General features: G+C 39.1%; 1 long non-coding RNA gene across 1 annotated transcript in view; it reads right to left on the bottom strand.

Moving 5' to 3' along the window:
- Positions 1-6353: 6353 nt before the first annotated feature.
- Positions 6354-9641, bottom strand: part of LOC148127281 (uncharacterized) — a 28010-nt gene continuing 24722 nt past the window's right edge. The window contains exon 4 of the long non-coding RNA XR_015741483.1: positions 6354-6984. This is a non-coding gene — a long non-coding RNA (uncharacterized LOC148127281). The remainder of the gene's footprint in view (positions 6985-9641) is intronic.

Below are 9641 nucleotides of genomic sequence, written 5' to 3'. Positions count from 1 at the left end.
TTAAAAAGGATTTATTGGGAGTTAACATGCTGGCACTGCCTGGGTATAGCCGACTCTGAGACACATAATTCATTGTCACCCTTGACCCTGGTTTTCCCCCACCCCCTGGGTGTATCATAATTCATATTCCCCAATGAGACACATCCATAGCCAAGAGTCATCAATCATGCTCTCCAGTTAGAATTTTGCGCAGCAGAAACTTCAGTCACCTAGTTACTATCTTTGAAAACATTTATGGAATGCAGTTTTGGTTTTACAAGCTGCTGCACTGCTCCCGCCTCCCTTTCTGCTGGCAACTCTAAAAAGACCATAGAAATATTTTATGAGTTTGACAGGGGCTCTACTCAACTTATTATATCAGACGTTGCTTTAGCAAAAGAATGGTTAATTTAATCAGGTTCGGTCTTGACAGCCTGGCACTCCCAAGGATGATAATTTGCTTTGGCACTCATTTTTCTCTGTCAACCTATTTAGCATCTTTACTTCGGCAATGAACACAGACTCTGGACAATTTTTAACATGATCATGGTGAAAATGATCAAGCATCTTTCAATAGACCTGAATTCAAAGTAATGTGGACCCCAGGTGCTCACTGAACAGCCTTGGACTGACCAATAATTCTTGTCCTAAACAATTAGGGCCTTTTGTAGGATTGCGGTGAGTGCACCCATCAGTGCATGGATTGGCCACTGGGAGGCACAACTAATTGTCCTGTGCAGTGAATCGGCGGGAAACAAGTGTGCTTCAGTCAATTGCCTGGGATAAGGGGGCAGGGGAGGAGGGATGGGGAACCAATGGCAGAGGAGGAGCACTGGTGGAGGGGCAGCATAGGATGAATGCTCATCCTTGGTTGAGATGGGGAGACTGGGGTGAAGTGGGCATTGCCAGGAGGCCACGGCCAATTATCCCATTCCAAGTTTAATAAGGGGTTAATTCAGATACATAGCTGCCTAAGATCCTTGCATGCCATAGTGGGAATACAAGTATGGAAACCAACAGCTCAGCATGAATTAACTCATGAGAAGTTTTCTATTCTACCGTCAGAGAGAATATAAATTAGCATTACAAAAAATACAGACAAACACAACATGAATCAAGACGAAGATCCATTATTACTCCTTTAGAATCAGCAATGTCAAGATTGGTAGTTTATAATTTCTCCAGGGACAGAGTCCACTGATTCAGACACTGTAGTAACCAATGAAAGCCTATACAGATATGTGTAGGATTCATGAAGGTTGTGATGACCCAGGGTGAGGCACGGAAGCAACACAACCAGAGAACAGTTCTAACTCCCTGTAATTGCTCCAACTTTCCCCCCAAATCCCCATGATTACTGCAAGTTCTGGAGCAAAGTTCTCATACGCACCTCCGACAGCCTCTGGTTGCAAGTAGTCCAGAAAGCAAAGTTAGCAGGGCAGCAACCAAGGCAAGAAGTCCAGCAAGAGAGGAAAACCGGGCAAAGCACACAAGACAAAGCACAACAAAATCCAGATGTCGGCAACTGCACGCGAGGCTCCATGGATTCAACGCTTATTCCTGACAAACGCCCCTCCCAATGGCATCTCCTTACATCTCAGTCCCCAGGTGAGCCTTGTGAAGAGGGGCAGGGCGCTCTCCTCTCAAGTCATTGGGTTGGCCTGCGCGGCTTCTGCCTCCTCTCCATTCTCTGTGCTCGGGGATCAGGAGGGGGTGCTCGTTGCTCATTGCCAGAGCTCCGTCACTCCTCTGCTCAGCTGCCTGCCCTCTCTTCCCCCCTTTCTCGGTCATCCTGCGCCCATTCTTCTTTGCTAGCAATCCTTTCCAGGCCCGAGGGACCCGGGGCTGCCTCATCCTGCTCCTCCATTCATTCCTCCAGAGCCAACGAAGCCACGCCCTCTTCCTCCATCAGCCCCAGCACTGGCTCATCCTCCTCCATGGATTCAGACTCTGACGGGGCCATGACATAAGTATTAGGCCAGATAACACTCATGCATAAAATATGATAAATGGGGGGGTCATCATAGAAATATCAACAATAAAAAGGAGCATTGTCTGCTGGCCGGACTTGTTTGATTGGTAGGTCCATTATTGCAGCTTGTAGCTCCTTACTTCTCTTGACTTCCTGTTGCATCATATTTGCCTAAGATGTTCTTTGTCCATCTGCTGATTCTGATGTGCTGCTGGCCCATCTGCAGGCCTTTTAAATTTCTTCAGCTCAGCCCCATGCGCCTCAGCTCTAATTTCTCTCCACTTTCATTTACCACCCTTGCCAATCCTGACTTTGCTGTCGAAACTCCAGCAAAAGCCTCCCCCCTCCGCCCCCCCCCAAGGAATGCATAATAAGAAATCGCAAAAGTTGCCCTAAAGAGATTTAGTTGCTGCAAATTAAATAACCTTGTGGCTGAAGTTTTCTTTGTGCTGCTCAAAACGGCTGCCTTAGAGATTAAAAATAAACAAACAAGACCATGAAAATGAATCCACCAGATATTCACAAAGCACTCACAACATTTCTGTGCCCAGAAGCCTCCAACCTCACAACAATCATTTAACTCTCTTCTGGTGGCATGGCTCCAGTTCAAAATTAAAATGGGCTGCATGGCCATATACAGCAAGAGTTAATCTAAGGCTGCCATTTTAGTAAATTAGATTGTGGACCTCTCCGCCTGCACGTCTCTCATCTGCAGATAAATGATACCAGATGGAATTGTAATAACTCTCATTGTTGTGGAAAGGCTCTATTAGATTCCGAAAAGAGCTAAGAGAACTGCTTAGTCAAGGTGCCTATGCAGCTTGAAAAAGTATTGCCCGATTTCCAGAATTATGTGTACATTCCCTGCTATTGTTATTTTCTCTATTAATTGTTAATGAATCTGATCATCGTTGTTGTGAATACCAGTCCTGGCTGGCCATGGACTTAGACTAGGTCTGCCTTGGTTAAAAACGTCTTATAAGCCCAGAATCAAAGATGGGAAATGGAACCAAACAACAGGGCAAACTGTTTTTTCTTTGATACCCAAATTTCTCCCCTGCTCCTCCTCATTTGCACACTGCTTGGAGGAAAGGGAAGTGATCCCTGAAGTACATTTCCACTTGTGCGGAGGATGGGCAAAACAGCTGCCTCCACAGCTGATGCCACTGTTAACTCCCAAGGTTTGCTTCACTAACCCAGAGAGTGTGCAATAAGCCCCTGGATGGCGTACAAGATTGTGCCTCTAGCCGAGTGCCAAGGTTTCCTGGTGCCTTGAGCCATGGTGCTATTGCCACCAGACATAATAGGCATATAAAATGAGTCTTATGAATAATTCATCCTCAGGGTAGCACAAAACAAAGACAGACTATAAGTGTTGGCTGATCACACCGACACTGTGGTTTTTAGATACAGCAGGAGCTGAAGTCAGCATCAATCTGTTTGGGTCCCCGGCTGCGCTTGTTAACGAAGAGAAAGTTATGTGTTCTCATAACAGCTGATACTCCTTAATTTTAAGGCGAAGGTGGAGTCCTTTCTAAAGCTAGTGCAAGTTTCCATGCATACTTCTCTAGGTATAGAGAGGTTGCAGATCTCCTAGCCAACGTGTTTTCTTGGAATGACAGCCTCAACCCATGGAAAAGGCCTCAGGTTGAGGGACACCACTGCTCCATTCCTTACCATTGCTTTTCTCAACCTGGCCTTTTGCAGTGTACTGGCTAGGACCTGTAGAGAGTTGTAACATCAACATATTTAACAGATAATCAAAGTTGGAAGGGACCTTATAGGTCATCTAGTCCAACCCCCCGCCCAAGCAGGAGACCCTACACCATTTCTGACAAATGGCAGTCCAATCTCTTCTTGAAAGTCTCAAGTGATGGGTGCTTCCACAACTTCCGAAGGCAACTTCTGTTCCATTGGTTGATTGTTCTCACTGTCAGAAAGTTTCTCCTTATTTCCAGGTTGAATCTCTCCTTGTTCAGTTTCCATCCATTATCCCTTGTCTGGCCTTTGGGTGCTTTAGAAAATAGCTTGACCCCTTCCTCTCTGTGGCAGCCTTCAGATATTGGAACATTGCTATAATGTCTCTCCTGGTCCTTCTCTTCACTAGACTAGCCAAGCCCAGTTCCTGTAACCATTCTTCATATGCCTTAGTCTCCAGTCCCTAATCATCCTGGTTGCTCTTCTCTGTACTTTTTCTAGAGTCTCAACTTTTTTATAATGTGGTGATCAAAACTGGATGCAGTACTCTAGGTGTGGTCTTACTTACTTACTATTTACAGGGCACCAGCTTGGAAAACAGAATGCCAGACAGAGAGCATGAATTGTTCTTATTATGGAAATTGATGCTGTCATGAGTGACTACCAGTCAAGGTTTCACAGCGATGTCACCCAGAGCGTTTCGCCCCACTTACAGCAATACCCAACCGCCACTGTGGTGCTACAAAGCCTATCTTCATTAGTGACTCAGTACCATAGCGAGTGCAAAGGCATACATTGTTAATGCATAAATGAAAATGATACAGGAACCCACCTGTGTCATTTATTTGTGATAGGTGCATTTACTTATCATGTGCATGTTACTTATTTGGGATGTTGTTACCACAACATCCCAAATGGGGATACGTAGTTTGATTATGGAGTGAAATTGCTTACAAAGCTGTTATAAAAACCCAGGTGGGGTGGAGGAGGGGGAGGGAGAAAGAGAAAGATAGTTTTGTAAGGCAATTTACTGTAGAAGAAGTGTTGGCAATTGATGGGCTGAGTGGCTGATATCACCTCTTCATGCGAAAAAGCATATTAATAATATTGATGTAAGTAATAATATTCAATTAATATTTACATGTTTAAAAAGACATGGTCACATATAACATACAGTATAGTCTTTAGTCAGAACTAAGGGACTGATTTATGGCCTGCATACTAATTGTCTGCAACCAAAGTATTTATGTCAACAAAGTAAACTTCACAATACCTCTTAGTGCTGATGGTACAAATTAAACCTCTCTTCGTGCACACAAGATTCCCTGGCCCAGCTTTTTTTTAAAAAAAGATTCTCTTTATTTAAAAAGTGGGAAGCTGACATGTTGCAAAGCACCAGTCCGTAGAATAATCAATATTTCCCATAATGCAGCTGAACAACCCTTAGACTAGAGGCCTTTGGGGGGGGTGCAGTCCAGTATTTTTGTTTTGTTTTTGCTTATAAATGAGGAAAAGAGAAGTGTGAATGAGCCACAATCTCACCAATTTCTTCTCCGATAAGTGGCTGCTTTGTGATGGGCCATACTCATGATTGTAGACCTTTGGGGAATAATCCCTCTCGATATTTGAGATATGCTTCCACAATTTTGAAAGTTTAGGGATCTGACCTATTGCCAAAGCTGGGTCCTGAATATACAAGTGAGACCATGAATTGCTTGCATAAGAACTGACTTGGGACATCCTGACCTGGCAACAAATGGTAGATATATATTTTATTAATGTTTTTTAAATCAAGGGTCTCCAACCTTGGCTACTTTAAGACTTGAGGACTTCAACTCCCAGAATTCTAGTGGGAGGACTTGAGGACATCAACTCCCAGAATTAAAGTGACCAAAATTGGAGACTCCAGATACAGAGAAAACAAACAAAAAAATAGAAAATATAAAAGAGAGCTACAGCAATAAGACAGGCGCTGAATATATAAAAATTGCACTATATATAAAGAATACCAAATTATAATCTATTGCTATTAAGATAAACCAGTTTTTGATTTTCTGGAAATAGAATCTTTAAAATAAACGTAAAGCACAATTTTAAGAGGTTCCAAGGTTGTCCTTTATCACCTTTATTATTCATCCTAGCTACAAAACAGAAGTGCTGTCAGTAGCACTTAAATCCAATAATCAGATTAACAGGATAAAAATGGGAGATATGACATTATCTTTTTAATCTATCTGCAGATGATATGATCTTGACATTTTCAAATGGCTTATTTAGCCAGCTACATTAAGTGGTTAGAGGGATTGTCACAGGTGCTAGGAATTTCAGTTAATTTTTATAAATCTCTTTTGATTTATTTTTATACACACCTAAAAACTAAAAAAAAAAAATCTACAGTTTTAGGGATTCCAAGATCTTTAAATATTTACAAAATTTATGCAATTATTACAAATATTTTTTAAAAAAATATGCTAATAATTATGCGCCAATATAAAGGAATTAAACAAAAATATGGAAAAAATAGGCTTAAAAACATTTCAATATTTTAGGACAAATTGCTGAGGTAAAAGTGAAATTCTTGCAGGCTTAATTTTTCATTTCAATGTTCACAGTGGTAACTCAAAATATGCTTTTAGATATTGGCAAAAAAAAAAAAAAAATTAAACTGAGATTAAATAAAAGAATTTTATTTAGGCCTGAGAAATAGGGAGTCTGGTATATGCCCAGTTTGTTAATTATATTATCAAGTGGCACAGTTTGGACACATGATTCCATTTATTATAGAAAACTAAATTAAACTATAGATTAAAATTGAAGCTATGTTAAAGCCAGATGCGCTTATAAATCAATATTAAATTGAAGCTATGTTAAAGCCAGATGCGCTTATAAATCAATATTTTTATCACCAAAAATATTTCACTAAAATAAAACAGATTGAATTTTTTTTACTAAAACAATGTGTCAAATACTCTTTTATATTATATTAATAGAATTATATTCATTAATTAAATTATATTAATATTATTATATTACTAATATGTTAAATTGTGTTAATTTTGAAAATAGATATTTTCCCTTTGACTCCTCTAATAACATAACCTAGAACTAAGGAAAAATTTCCTGACAGTTAGCACAATTAATCAGTGTAACAACTTGCCTCCTGAATTGTGGGTGCTCCAACACTGAAAGTTTTCAAGAAGAGATTGGACAGCCATAGGTCTAAAATGGTATAGGGTTTCCTGGCTGAGCAGGGGGTTGGACTAGAAGACCTCCAAGATCCCTTCCAGCTCTGTTATTCTATTCTGTTCTGTTCTATTCCTCAACTGGAAAATCTCCTGAGGGAGGAAGAGGAAGAGGGAAGAAGGCATTAAGAATCCAATTCTAATCCTAGGAACACTACAGTGTCTAATCTGAGCCTTTTAAAAATTTACATAATTGGGATAGATAGATAGATAGATAGATAGATATTATAGATCTATATCTACCTACCTACCTATCTATCTATCTACTATTCCAATACACACTCCCATGAATCTTACTATGTTTTAATATTCCTGAGTAAGTTTTAATTAAAATTAGTTGACATCCTGTTAAAGACACTTGCAAATAATATGGCATCAGAAAAACAAACAGGAGATGACACACCAAACTGTTAAAATGCAAAGAAGAACTGATGGTTTGGTGAATAGGGTCCTAAATGTTTTAGTAACACTTAAATAACCACCAATTTAAACACAAGTTAAATTGGCAATCAAAACACCCCCAACTGTTTTGAGCTGTCATCCTATTTATATATTTAAAAAAAAAAAAAAGCTTCGAGGCTTGGTATTAGTCCTGCTAAGAAATGACACACGGATGGAAGCAATGGTGCATGCTCAATCGTTTATTCTCTGAATATGTTACAAGTCAACTCAAACCAACTTTAATCATTATTTTTTTATTTTAAAATATGCTTTACTGACTCTGAAAACATGCACAGGAGGAGACAGGACTTCCCACTGCTTTTTTCCAAACTCAGATTTCATTTGCACCTTCATCCTTATCTATTGCCAAATTTTAATTAGTAGACCTCCTTCAGTTATTTATTCAGATTTTTTTTTTCTGAAACATACAATAATACTGACATTCTCTAGATTAAAAAGCAAACCCATGATTCCGGGACAATAGACTGGAGGAAAAGTTTTTGGTCTTGCTATAAATCTTTTTTGGTGAGATTTTAGGACTTTTCTTTGTTTTTGGCTTTCCTTCTGCCCCTTCTCCAGAAAAGAATGTGAATAGATCTTCTTTGCAGACACCTCTATTTCATATCTATGGAAGTTCTTAAACAAAAGTACAAAAGTGCTTCTTTTCTCTGTTTTCAATCTCTTTTCAATCCAATTAAAATCCAATTGAAATTCTAATATAATTAATGCTTGGCCCTAATATTTTGAGAGGTGGAAAATCTCTTACTATCCACTTATTCCATATCATGCATGATTTTATATATTTCAATCATCTCCTCCTTTAGCCCCTTTTACCAAGCTAAAATGTCCCACACATTCTCTTTCTCTTATAGAAAGTATTTGAACCTCCTATTACACTGTTATGATTACCCTCTTCTGCATTTTTTAAAGCTATACAGGTAGTCCTCAACTTAAGACCACAATTGAGCGCAAAATTCATTGTTAAGTGAGTTAAGCTGATCTGCCCTATTTCCCAAACAGCTCCAGGGTTACTACAAAAAAATAGGTATACTTGGTATCTTCTAGTCTTCTAGTCATGTGGAAATGACAAGTTACACATTTTCCTAGGAGCTCAGTAACATTTTATTTGAGTTAAGAGCTCTTGGGTTAATGTCATCAGGTCTCAGAAATTTGTCACAGTGTAGTCTCAAAATGTCTTAGAATATATTCTCATTGTCTCAATTTACTTCAGATGTTCCAAATTCCTTCTTAAGAAAGGTAATAAAAGCTTAGGCCTCCACTGTAAAAACAAATATGTTTTGGTTCTAATGACGGACACAAAATATTCCTTCTATTTTCCCACAATCTCCCTATCTTAGTGGAACATGCCTTTCCTTCCTTCGCTGTTTAATGGCCCAAGTGAGAATGTTCTGCTTCAAAAGTATTTAAATAACTGTGCGTTGCCTTTTTTATATTTTACCATATGGCTTCCACATTATTTAAAACAATTATTTATTACCATTTTCCTGATTTTGCCACCTTATGATCCTTTTTTGTCCCTTTTTTTTTTTGTTAGGACAGGTTTTCCATTTCCTGAAGGAAGCCTTCTTAATGTTGACAGCTTCCTGGACCCGGCTAGAAAAACCATGCTGGGTGTCTTCCTGGATTTGGAAAACACTAGACAACTTGTGACCTTCTGGGTCATCCTTCCCGATATATTTCCTTAGCTAAACAGAGATTGCTGGTCCAAACCCACTGCCGGGCTCCCACCATCAGCTGCGGTCATGAGAACACCTCACAGACAGTTTTCCCTCCAAGCTTCCCAAGTTTCTTTATTAACTTGTGGAAAAGCGTCAGGGAAACTTGTAAATGAGGATCGCATGACTGCCGCAGCACGTTGAAGGCACTGATGGCAACCCCACAGCAGCACTGAAGTGGCAAGAACTTTTCAAAATATCCTTCCTATGAGACTATATAAGTTAGTCCATTTGAGAAAACCGTGGTTGGGAAGGTGTTGTCCTATGAGGCACAATTTTGCTCAGTTAAAAGTCACAGACAGGAGTTTTAGCAGTATATAGATTCTAAATTCTAAAATCACAATTACTGTGATTTTTTTAAAAATAATTTTTATTAAACAATTTTTCTTATACATAACATCATTTCCATTCATTTCGTGACAGTATACATACTTTTACATAAATCTTAACTATCTATACACTTGTCTATGTTGCTCAATCTGTTTTTATCCACTATATCTTTTACCTTATTACCTTATTGTCTTCTTCTCTATTTAACCTTATATCTATTATTTAGCTAATCATACAGTACAC

Source organism: Pseudonaja textilis, chromosome 2 (assembly GCF_049901715.1).
Source record: "Pseudonaja textilis isolate UNSWEBS1 chromosome 2, rPseTex1.2, whole genome shotgun sequence".
Taxonomy (NCBI): domain Eukaryota; kingdom Metazoa; phylum Chordata; class Lepidosauria; order Squamata; family Elapidae; genus Pseudonaja; species Pseudonaja textilis.
This window is presented reverse-complemented; position numbering and strand designations above follow the sequence as displayed.